At 44.4% G+C, this 13,245-nt stretch overlaps 1 long non-coding RNA gene across 1 annotated transcript; it reads right to left on the reverse strand.

Moving 5' to 3' along the window:
• Nucleotides 1–7,488: 7,488 nt before the first annotated feature.
• Nucleotides 7,489–8,497, reverse strand: LOC123070711 (uncharacterized). Its single transcript, XR_006433906.1, has 2 exons — nt 8,101–8,497; nt 7,489–7,750 (listed from the first exon to the last, which is right to left on the reverse strand). It is a non-coding gene; the product is annotated as an uncharacterized lncRNA (long non-coding RNA).
• Nucleotides 8,498–13,245: the final 4,748 nt, after the last annotated feature.

The following is a 13,245-nucleotide window of genomic DNA, read 5'->3' on the forward strand; positions in this document are numbered from 1 at the left end:
CATAGCATCTCGCATTGTGTGAGGGCATGAGGAGAATACGGTGGCCCTAGCGGCTTCTTGGGGAGCATTGTGCCTCCACACCACTCCAACGGAGACGTACTTCCTCTCAAAGGGAAGGAACTTCGGTAACACATCCTCGTATCCACTGGCTCGACTCTTGGTTATCTCTTACCTTTACTTCTGCAAGCTTATTGCGTTGCTTCTCTTGCTTGCTTGTGTGCTTGTTGTTGTTGCATCATATAGGTTGCTCACCTAGTTGCATATCTAGACAACCTAATTTGATGCAAAGTTTAAATTGGTAAAGAAAAGCTAAAATTGGTAGTTGCCTATTCACCCCCCCCCCCTCTAGTCAACTATATTGATCCTTTCAATATATCATGTTCACTGTTTTCACCTCAGGGGGGAATTTCTTTTGTCCTCCTGTATTCGGTGGGTGAGGCTCTTCATCGTCCTCGCTTGGTGGCCCTTTCCCCTTATGTTCGGTATTTAACTTACCGGCCTGTTTAAAGACCCAACAATTTCTGTTTGAATGATTGGCAGGCTTGTCAGGGATGCCATGAATCTGGCAAGGCCGATCGAGTATTTTGTCCGAACTGGATGGACCATCCTTGTTTCCTTTGAATGGCTTCCTCCATTGACCAGATTTAAAGCCACCGAACCCGGCGTTAACCGCCAGGTCTTCGGTATCTTCATTGTTGCTTTGACGCTTGTGCTTCTTGCGTCATGGCCGATCGTTGCCATCTCTGGCTTCAAAGGTGCCAGGGTCGTTGGTACTGTTGCTTCTACGAGCTAACCAGCTGTCTTCTCCCGCGCAAAAGTAGGTCATGAGTGCGGTAAGATCTGCCATGGTGTCGGGAAAGCCATTCGTCACGGACGCTATGTTTAAAGGCCGCGAGGGCTTCAGCATCCGGACAGTCAATGATTTGGTTCTTTTTAATTAAGAACCTAGTCCAGAGTTTGCGGGCTGACTCTTCGGGTTGCTGGACTATATGGCTGAGGTCATCGGCATCCGGAGGCCGGACGTAGGTGCCTTGGAAGTTGTCTCGAAAGGCGTCCTCCAAATCTTCCCAGCTGCCAATGGAGTTCTCTAGGAGGCTGTTTAACCAGTGCCATGCTGGTCCTTTAGCTCTTTAAGGGGAGGTATTTGATGGCCTGGAGATCATCACCGCGAGCCATATGAATATGGAGAAGGAAATCCTCAATCCATACCACGGGATCTGTCGTGCCATCATATGATTCAATGTTTATGGGTTTAAACCCTTCTGGAAACTGGTGTTGCATTACCTCATCGGTAAAGCATAAGGGGTGTGCGGTGCCTCTGTATCGGGCAATGTTATGACGGAGTTTGGATGACATCCGTGTTCGGTTTTTAGCCCGGGTGATGTTGTGCTTATCGCGCCAGGCTTGATGGACGTCTTCTCACGTTGGGGCTCGCCCCCTTGATCCATAGATTGATCTGGCTTGGTCTGCTCTATTGTCCAGGTCCTGTCATAGGTGGTAGGTGTATCCTGGAGCCGCTGCCTCTTTGCCTCTACGGCGAGGTGGTGCAGGTTGGTGTTCGGCATAGGTAGCCGCTTTATCTCACCCACGTGGTGGTCCGTCTGGTTCATCGGCGCGGCCATATCTTGACGGTATTGGCTCAAGGGCCTCGTCGTCGAATTGTGGCAATATCCACTGCTTTGGATAGCTCTTTGTTTGGCATTGAAGGCTATATTCTTCGGCCGCTAGGACCTGGGTCCATCTGTCATTGAGTGTATCCTGTTCGGCTTGGAGCTGTTGCTGCTTCTTTTTTTAGGCTTCTCGCAGTGGCGATTAGCTGGCGCTTAGAGCGCTCCTACTCGAGGGGTTCCTCTGGCACGATGAAATCGTCGTTGCCGAGGCTGACATCATCCTCGGAGATCGATAGATAGTTTCTATCTTTCGAATCGTCATTCCCGACCTGCTCGTCGGAGTTAACTTGCCCCTCCTCCCGTTCATGTTGTTCGGACGTAGGCTCAATGGGGTCTTCAGGGTCTTCGGCATTGTCCGGAGTGTTATCGTCTCTGGTGCTGGTATTACTTTCCTTTCCGCGACGTGATTTCGAGTGGCGTCGCTGACGTCGATGTTTCGGTGGTGCATTCGCGGGTCTATCCTCGATCGAATCTTTCCTGCCTTCGTCGTCGTCCTCCTTGGGTGTATCCACTATATACACGTCATATGTGAAGGTAGCCGTCCAGCGCCCGGTGAATGGCGGGTCTTGACCTTATTTGTCTCCGACATCATCGTCCATGTTGTCGATGTCTTCAGAGGCGTAATCCAGCATGTCGGTTAAGTCTTTGACAGTGGTTATGAAGTGGGTGGTGGGTGGGACATAAAATTCCCCGCTCTCAGCCCCTAATCCGGGTTGGGCGTAGTTCGAAGGTGATTCCTCTATGATGGCGAGGGATCGCATTAAGTCTAGAGCCTCGTTTAAGAGCGAGAATTGGACGAGAAAACGAGAGTCCGAGGAGCTAGTCAGGGCAAAAGCCTCCTGGCCATGCTCACTTGGCGTGGACCTCGAGAGTTCGGAGCTAGCGTCCGGGGGCAATTCCGGCTTTTCAATGATAAGGGGAACCCAGTTTGATTGCGGGCTTGCCAATGACATAGTCGCCTCCAGGTCTCCGGTAGTGAGCTTCGAAATAGCAAAGGTTCCGGTGGGCTCCAAACTCTCATCTTTGGACTCGGTAGTTTGCTCCGGATCTAAGGCCAGAGCGGTGGTTGGGGCCGCGAACCCTTCGAAGATCAAGTCTCCTTGGATATCAACGACATAATTCAGGTTCCCAAAACTGATTTGATGACCAGGGGCGTAGTTGTCGATCTATTCGAGGTGGCCAATTGAGTTGGCACGCAGAGCAAAACCGCCGAACACAAAAATTTGACCTGGGAGGAAAGTTTCCCCCGAAATAGCATCGTTGTTGATGATCGAACGAGCCATCAAACCTTCTGTCAACGGCACAGTGGAACTCTCAATGAAAGCACCAATGTCGGTGTCAAAACCGGCCGATCTCAGGTAGGGGGTCCCGAACTATGCGTCTGAGGATTGAAGGTAACAGGAGACAAAGGGGACACAATGTTTACCGAGGTTCGGGCCCTCTTAATGGAGGTAATACCCTACTTCCTGCTCAATTGACTTTGATGAGTATAGGGGTTACAAGAGTCGATCTACCTCGAGATCGTAACGGCTAAACCCTAGATGTCTAGCCTATGTAAATTTTGATAGCCTCTACGGAGTAAACCCTCCGGTTTATATAGACACCAGAGGGGCCTAGGGTTGTACACAGTCGGTTTACAGAGAAAGGAAGCTACACATCCGGACGCCAAGCTTGCCATCCACGCAAAGGAGAGTTCCATCCGAACACGGGGGGAAGGCCTTCTGCCTTGTATCTTCACGGCCCACTAGTCCGGCCCATGTCACATAGCCCGAACACTCGAGGACCCCTTAATCTAGGACTCCCTCAGTCACCAAATCACATAACTCATATAATGCAATATCGTCAGCGAACGTTAAGTATGCGGGCCCTACGGTTTCGAGAACTATGTAGACATGACCGAGACACCTCTCTAGTCAACAACAAATAGCGGAATCTGGATGCCCATATTGGCTCCTACATATTGTACGAAGATCTTTATCGGTCGAACCTTTATGACAACATACGTTATTCCCTTTGTCTATCGGTATATTACTTGCCCGAGATTCGATCGTCGGTATGTTTATACCTAGTTCAATCTCGTTACCGGGAAGTCTCTTTACTGGTTCTGTAATACATCACCTCGTGACTAAACTCCTTTGTTATTTGCTTGCAAGCTTATGATGTGTATTACCGAGAAGGCCCAGAGATACCTCTCCGATACTCGGAGTGACAAATCCTAATCTCGATCTATGCCAACTCAACAAAGACCTTTATAATCACCCAGTTATGTTGTGACGTTTGATAGCACATAAGGCATTCCTCTAGTATCCGCGAGTTGCATAATCCCATAGTCGAAGGAATATGTATTTGACATGAAGAAAGCAATAGCAATAAAACTGAACAATCATTACGCTAAGCTAACGGATGGGTCTTTTCCATCACATCATTCTCCCAATGATGTGATCCCGTTATCAAATGACAATCATGTTAATGGTTAGGAAACCTTAACCATTTTTGATCAATTAGCTAGTCTAGTAGAGGCTCACTAGGGACACGATGTTTGTTTATGTATTCACACATGTATTTAGGTTTCCGATTAATATAATTCTAGCATGAATAATAAACCTTTATCATGAATAAGAAAAATATAAAATAACAACTTTATTATTTCCTCTAGGGCATATTTCCTTCAGTGCTCCCCTCGGAGCCCCCCTCTCGTACTTCTTTGGCCCAACAGGTGTCTTCTGATCCAAAAAAACCACCAAAAAGTTTCGCTGCGTTTGGACTCCGTTTGGTACTGATTTCCTGTGAAGTAAAAAACAAGCAAAAACAGCAACTAGCACTGGGCACTATTTCAATAGGTTAGTCCCAAAAAAATATAAAGTTGTTACAAAATGATTGTAAAACATCCAAGAATGATAATATAACAGCATAGAACAATAAAATTATAGATACGTTGGAGACGTATCACATGCAACATTTTTCAACAACAAAGATCTTGCCTTTGGATCTGTGGTAGAAGGTGTACCCAATTGTTTCCTTAAGGTATCCTATGAAGACGCACTTCTCCGACTTGGTTTCGAGCTTATCAGGCTGAAGCCTTTTGACATAAGTGTCGCATCCACAAACTTTAAGAAATGACAGCTTAGGTTTCTTGCCAAACCAAGTTCATACAGTGTCGTCTCAATTTAGACGGTGCCCTATTTAACGTGAATGCGGCTGTCTCTAATGCATAACCCTAAAACGATAGTGGTAAATCGGTAAGAGACATCATAAAACGCACCATATCTAATAAAGTACGGTTACGACATTCGGACACACCATTGCGCTATGGTGTTCCAGGTGGCATGAGTTGTGAAATGTTTCCACATTGTTTTAAATGAAGACCAAACTCGTAACTCAAATATTCACCTCCGCGATCAGATCGTAGAAACTTTATTTTCTTGTGGGGGTGCCCATGGGCCCCGCTACCCACCAGGGCGTGCCTGAGGCTCCTGGCATGCCCCGGTGCCTAGTGGGCCCCACAAACATCCCCTTGTCAGAAGCTTCCTGGATGTCTTCCTGCTAGAAAAAAATCTCTAAAATGTTTCGTGGCATTTGGACTTCGTTTGGTATTGATATTTTGCAAAGTAAAAACAAGCAAAAAAACAACAACTGGCACTGGGCACTATGTCAATAGGTTAGTCCTAAAAATGATATAAAGTTGCTAGTAAATATATACAAAACATCTAAGATTAATCATATAACAACATGGAAGAATAAAAAAATTATAGATACATTGGAGACGTATCAGACATAAGAGACACTAGAAGCTTCGTGAGGAGGCCAAAAGACAAAGGAGTGGTCCACAAGCCACATGGGCGCTCCCATGTGCCTTGTGGGCCCCTCGTTCCTCCGTTTGACCTAATTCCAACTCTATAAATTCTCTAAAATCGAGAAACCAATAGAGAGCCACCCAAAATACTTTTTCTGCCGCCGCAAGCTTCTGTTCTCGCGAGATCCCATCTAGAGTCCTTTTCCGACACTCTGTCGGAGGGGGAATCGATCACGGAGGACTTCTACATCAACCTTGCTGCCCCTCCGATGATGTGTGAGTAGTTTACCACAGACCTACGGGTCCATAGCTAGTAGCTAGATCGCTTCTTCTCTCTCTTTGATCTTCAATACAATGTTCTTGGAGATCTATTCGATGTAATCCTTTTTTGCGGTGTATTTGTTGGGATCCGATGAATTGTTGGTTCATGATCAGATTATCTATGAATATTATTTGAGTCTTTTCTAAACTCTTTTATGCATGATTATTATAGATTTGTATTTCTCTTCGATCTATCTGTTTGGTTTGGCCAACTAGATTTATTTATCTTGCAATGGGAGAGGTTCTTTGTGATGGATTCGATCTTGCGGGTGCTCAATTTGGTACACTTCTACCAGTGGCGCCCTTTGGACACCTATATGTTCTTAAGGTCGTTCATCCCCTCACAACTTAGTAGCTGACTCCTCTCACTTCAATGACCGCTACCTTCTTATCTTGCTTACCTTACATGAGAGAGATGGCATCCTCATTAGTGCCAAGTGGCAACCATCCAGACCCTGCACAACAACTGGAAACTACCTTGATATATCTCATATCTGGAGTTTCTATAGCATGTCATGAAGTATGACCGATATTAGCTATTTTTCATGACAAGAATCCACTCTCTTATAATCTAGATATTTTTAGAAGCTTCTTATCTTTGCCATGAATACTTTCTCTAGCATCTTGCATGACAAATATCTTGATCATTTGTTGTTGCTCACAAGTATTATACAAGGCTCCAAGTATGCACCGCCTATTTTCGTTATTTATTTGTACTAACATATTTGAGCACCATAAGAAAACAAACTATGAGACACATATAACAGCTAGAGGAAGTCTGGTTTTACATGTTGATCTTTTTTTCCCTACATTTATGTTGATAATAATTTATTTTTGCCAGACACAACTAAGGTAACATCTCTCTGATATCTTCTGCAATATTTGGACAAGATTAGAGATATAAGGCGCGAGATAATGTTCAAATTATCAAACTGTTGATTATACTTCAGATTTGCAGACACCATTATATTGACGTTCACATGGCTAGGTCAGCTTATTTCTGATTTGGCAGTTTTTCCCCTTTAACCTTTATACGGAACATGAGGAAACGAAAAAGGTTTAAAAATGGCTCTTGTGATTAAAAGAATACATAGTCATCACCAAATTCAAGCGATCAATTTATCATATTAAGTTATAGCAACTTTTGCAACATCAAAAGTTTGATATGAACAATGAAGCATTTTAACTTAAAATTGGAGTAACCCAAGTGTTCACACTAAATTGACACTGCCACTCACATAGTTTAGATAATTTATACATTTACTATCACTATTTCTCCATCATACGAATGATGTAGTTGATTTTCTTTTATCTAGTATTTTTTTAAACACCTTTTGCTTAAATGCTCATTGCAACACACGCATGGCATATGTTAGTAATAACTTAATAAGTGCATTTTTCCTAGACTTCACCGGCATCCTACTCGGCTAGCTCGTGCTACCAAGCACTGCCCCTTGGTGCTTGCAAAGACCCCCAGGAAGCACTAGAACAACTGCAACTTCGACGGCGAGCGGCCGTTGGTTACCCGTCTCTCCACCACCATCAAAGACAAGGCTCACCTTTGGGCAAAGGCCGGTTCAACCGGGATCAAAAACATCATCCACGAGAGTTAGCCTCTATCCGATGGGGGATGAGCAACCCCTAGCTATATGTCCAACGCTTGCTACCAAGCCCCGGGCCCAAAAAAAATTTTCGGCGCGAGAGAAAACTTAACGTCCATCAGGCTATAGCTACCTCAAATATGGCTCAATTACACCAAAAATTTAGAATTTAAACTCAATGCTTATAAAGATACAACTAAACAGTGTCTTACTATACGTGATAAAAACTACAAACAGTACGTGATAAAAAAGAGTACCAAATCATTAGCAGTACTTCAGCCCTCTCAGGCAGCCCCTTGATCACTTGCGGGTGTAGACACTTCCATTGCGGCCACCGATGAATAAAATATGTTCATCTTTTATTTCTATAAAATAAAATGAAATTGATATCAACAGCAGCAACAGCATTCACTTTCAAATTCAATTAAAATGTAATTGATTTTTTGACAGCAGCAGCAACCATTAGCAGTACTGCAGTAGCACATCCACACATTAGCATATGAAAAATTGTACTGCGGTAGCACATCCACACAGCTGCAGCAACCATTCATGATTCATTATCATCAGGACTGATTAGCATAGACACATTAGCACATCCACACAACAGCAGCCGCCATTACTAGTATTCAGTACCATATCCATTCATTAGCATCAGACCATCAGTATTGGGATTTATTGGAGATGCACTTGCTGTATGAAGAAAGCTTGAAATTACCCCGGCTACAGTCGGGGCAGCAGTTGCGCGGGGGAGACCGGGAGGCAGGAGAGGCCGGCAGGACTGGAGGATGGAGCAGGGCCGGAGCAGAGCCGGCGCGGCGGCGCCCCGCGCCCGGCTGGAGAAGCAGAGCAGGCGAGCCAGGCGAGCAGCGCAGCCGAGCAGGCGAGCAGGGCTGCAGCCTGCAGGGGACTGGACGGGAGCGCCGGAGTCAGGGGAGGGGAGCAGACGAGCAGGGGAGTGCAGGGGAGTCACCGGCGGGCGCCGGCGGCTGCCTCGGCTCCCTGGAGGTCTGGAACTCACGTCGCGTGGTTAGGTCTGGTCGTCTGGGGCTCTGGGCGTCTGGCTCGGGCTGCTACACCCGCAAGATGGAGAGGCTGGCCTGGGCCTTACCTGCGTGTTGGGCCACGCCCCGGGCTCATTCAAAAAATATGGATAATCTACTACCACTATAAAAGGAAGAGAGGGGCAGATCCAAACAATCATATCCATTCATCATCAAAATCTAATGGCTCTTAATCCTCCGGTGTTTAATGCTGCAAGCCACGCATCAAGCCACTAACCCATCGACCGCTAACCCTCACCGTCGCTAAAAAAACACTGCGAACACGACCTTTCGCCCCAACGGACGCCACAGCACGGCCGCACGACCTCTCCCCCAACTGACGCCACAGCACGGCCGCAGGCCGCACGACCTCTCGCCGCTGGAGAGAGCCGCCGCGCCCCCCACCCCCCGCCGTTCGTCGTCTCGCCGCGGGAGGGAGCCGCCGCCCACTCGCCATTCCTCCCTTCACCGCGGGAGGGAGCCGCCGCCCACCCACCGTTTCTCCCTTCGCCGCGGGAGGGAGCCGCCGTCCCCCGCCATTCCTCCCTTCGCCACGGGAGAGAGCCGCCCCCGCCGTTCCTCCTCTCGCTGCGGGATAGAGCCGCCGCCCCCTGCCGTTCCTCCCTTCGCAGCGGGAGAGAGCCGTCACGCCCTTCGCCGCGGGAGTTGAGCTTCAGCTTGGCCTCCGCACCGATGTTCCTCTTCTGCTTCCCATCGGCCACAAGTAAGTTTCTTGTACACTGAAGCTCAACTGTTCCTAATCTGTAGACTACAGACTACCTACCTTTTTCTGTTCTGATGAATTCTGGCCCTCTTAGACTTTGTTTCACATTTGCCTTGCGTTTCAACCAAAGGGATTGTGAGTTGCCTTTCAACCAAAGGAATTGATACAAATGCATTGTGAACAGCTAGGTGGTAACAAAGGGATTGATACAAATGCATTGTGAATAGCTAGGTGGTAACAGAACATCAATTGAAGTGGAAAGATGGGGCAGCGGCAGCGTGCCAGACTGTCTTGGGCTCTCGTCCCCTGTCGTAATCAAATCACAACCATTGTTGGTGAGGCTTCAGTTAACATTCCCATCTTCCTAGCCACTACAACGATAATCTGGTAACTATGAGTCATCAAACTGAAGTTGGCTTCTTCATCTGTATTTCTTAGATGTGTGACGAGATAGTAGCGAGGCTTTGTTCTTATTTCTAAATTCTAATAATTAGATGCAGATATTTAGACATTTGCTTCGGTGATTACAAACTGAAGAATGTGGACTGATTTGTTAATTTAATTGTCAAATTTGGTGTTGTCGGATTTCTATTTGCAGATTAATATTCAGTGCATGAGAAGCATGTATTGTGTCATTTTCTTCTGTCAATATTCAGTTTGAACCAATTAGGCGAACAATTCGTGCTAATTTCTATTCAGACGTGGTCTGTGTGTATAGAGGCTCCAAGAAAGAAAGATGGGTGTGTAATACGTAGTCATGTATTGGTTCATTCTTTTCCACTTACTAATGTTTTAAGAAATCAATTAGCCTGCTTCAAAGCTGGGGACCCATGAGTGTTATTGTGCAATTCCAGCTTCCAGATTATAATGAGGATCATGGAGCTGTAGGTAGAATGCAATGACTTGCAGTAATGTCTACTGACTTGGCAAGAGGTTTCTTATCAAACTATTCACATCTTATTTATATTGTCCATGCTATTTGAAGGTGAATAACTATCTTTCAGAAATGTGTACATTTGGTAAATTATTGTCTCCCCTACGTAGCAACTTTCAGTTTATATAGAGAAATTATTTTATGACACTACATGATTCAGGGAGAACATACATACGATTGGGAAAAAAGCATGGGGTGACGACAAATGGGTGCCTCTCTCAGAAGGGATCAGGTGGAGGCTCACTGGCTGCAGCGATGGCCACTAGCGTGAGCTGTGAAGCGTGTGGAGGCGAGAGCCTCATGGCCTGTTGATACGGCGCATAATTGCAACCCTCCAATTCATGTAAGTTTGTGGATTGTGTTCTCAGTTGTCTAAGTTGTTATAGACGCGGATAGTGTGCAAAATGGTGGAATGGAAAGACCGATATTATGACAGTGTGTGAGAGATATATACTGATACTGAATTGCTAGCTGCTTGCCGATGGGAAGCTAGCATTGATAGAGCATTCAGCTGGGGGCTCACGCTCACGCAAGTACATGGAGGAATTCGAGACGTCTGACATAAGTTTACTACTCCCTCCACTTAAATGAATAAGGCGCACACACATTTCAAAATCCAACTTTGACCATCAATTTAACAACCGGGGGTATTCCTCCTTTTCGTAAAAAAATCAATTTAACAAACCAAATGTGGGTTATACCTAATAAAAGTTATACCGTTGAGCTTATATTTGAGAAAAAGTTAGTACTGCCTTCGTGCGGAAATACTTATCGCTAAAATGGATGTATTAAACATATTTCAGTTCTAGATACATCCGTTCGAGTGACAAGAATTTCCGGACGAAGGGAGTAGTATAATTTTCAAGTCACATAAGTTGCACTCTGGGAAAGGATAAAATAAGCAGGCTTGATCTCTCCCTACTCCACGTTAAAGAATTCTGATTTAGCCAATTCCCCTGCTGAATGCTTGTGTTTCGTACTTTCATTTAAGTTGCCTCTTTCTTCATAAAAATAAGTGTACTGTCTTTTGTGTTCCACATATCACATTTGATTTGATCTCTGTGGGGCAGAATAAATAGTGTATGTTTTACATGTGGGTTGATGCACAGAAGTCATTTTCTGCACGTCTTTATTCCTACAAGCTTTACTATTATAACTTGATAGCATGTGGAATTTTGGATAATTGCAGCGCCTCACCCCGCTCCACTCCATGCCAGCCCCATAGTCATGTTATTGAACATTGGAGAGAAACCGAACACCACATTTCACTTGAATTAGAAACACCAAAGGTTTGGGATTATGCTCATGACGACTATGTCCATCATGTATTGTGTCCAAAGCAGATGGTATGTGTTCATATGTAATGGTGGTGCAGTAATGGATGAAGCTCTATTGAACAGGAAAGTTAAGCTTTAATCTATGGTATGTTTCTGTGTATTTTCTTTTACAAATGTGCTACTTCTCTTCTTTTAGATTGTTGGATAGTACAATGATGTGGTCGACGTTTATTACCAGCTTATAAGTTCATTGTGACTCTGGTTTTGTGCTAATGTAGTACCGATATAAGTCACTTCTTCTAGAAATCAAAGAGAATTAAATATAAGTTTCTGCTACTGCATGATACCTCCAAACGTTACACACAAAGCTTGATAAGTGCACTGAAGAGAAACATTTTCTTGATGAAGTTGTTCCAGGTTGTAACTTTTGTAGGCATAAACAAAATCTGGACACTTTGGTTTAGCGGTGGAGTTGTTTCATACCATTGTAATTTATAGTGGTTTTGAAAAAACAAAGTTGCATGTGCTGGATAATTCTGCATGTGTGTATTTTCTTGTAAATTCTATGCCTTTCTTTTTTGCTCTTTTAGGAAAATCATACGATGATTTTGATGATGCTTTTATAAGTAAAAAACAGATTATATCCTTCAAATCCATTCATTTTATGTGGTGTCTTTGTGTGGGTTTCGAAGGCAAAGAGTTGTGTGGTACACATGATGAGACCGAATGCTGCCATATGTTTTTAATTGTAGTCCCTAAAGCTTCTTAGGGTCTCTTTGATTCACATGATTATCTGATTATCAAAATACGGGATTAAGAAAAACCTAGGTACCATATAATTGTGTTTTACCTATCCTTGTTAAGCCTAAAAACTTGGATAGTCTCTCTTCAGTTCTCTCTCCCCCTCATTTTAGGCATATGTAACAATTTTAACAGATGAAATCATAACTAGAGGTCTGAGAGGATGGATTTTTTCTCCAATAGAGTACAAAGAATACTTCAGAAAAAGGTCCTTGGGCTTCATATCCATAGAAAATCCTATGGAACTCTTGAGAACCGAAGGATCCCTGTATATATCTAACTATGTAGTAACTAGTAAGCTTGCACGTGCAATGCACGTCTCATTTGACTTAAAAGTTTGAATATGCAAAGCTTCAGTAAATTCCAATCCACATATAGCTACTTGTAATTCTACTCTGCAATGATTTGTAACACCTTCAAATTGGGCTATACCAGGATTGGAAAATTCACAGTTGTAGCACGGTTCTATACTATAGTGAGTAGCTTGTGCTTCAGGGCCCTGACCACAAATCGGTACACTGGAACAACAGACTGGAAACAGTAATAACCATTTGATGGCTTGTACATGTGAAATGATGCAAATAATAAGGTGGAGAGAGCATAGAGAAAAGGCCAGACAACATGTGACCTCCATCTGGTAAAGGAAATGGAGGATCCCTGCCCCCATCTAGAACCATCCGTCATATAGTTTTAGTGTTCAAGTACGTTATTAAACCTTCCAATATGGATTAGACGACATCATCGGCAACCCGTCGTGTGTCCATCGAAAGTATCAATTGGACTACTCTGAAAGGGAAAGATAAAAATCCCCAAGGATTAAATACCTGCGAACAAAACAATATCATAAGAAAAAAAATATTAGACATGCAAAACTAGTACAACTTTTAAAGTATATAGCTAAATTCACATTTATTCTTTACTTTTGTACGTATGAAAAAAATGCAATAAGGGTTTTATAGACTTGTGGTACCTCTTCTAGTCGTTTTAGTGACGTGTCCTCAAAAGTATAGCAATTAACCAAAGGCCGGCATGCCTGCAGTGGCGGAGGCAGGATGTTGGGGAGGGCCGGTTGGAGCAGAAAACA

This window comes from Triticum aestivum, chromosome 3B (assembly GCF_018294505.1).
Source record: "Triticum aestivum cultivar Chinese Spring chromosome 3B, IWGSC CS RefSeq v2.1, whole genome shotgun sequence".
Classification (NCBI taxonomy): Eukaryota; Viridiplantae; Streptophyta; class Magnoliopsida; order Poales; family Poaceae; genus Triticum; species Triticum aestivum.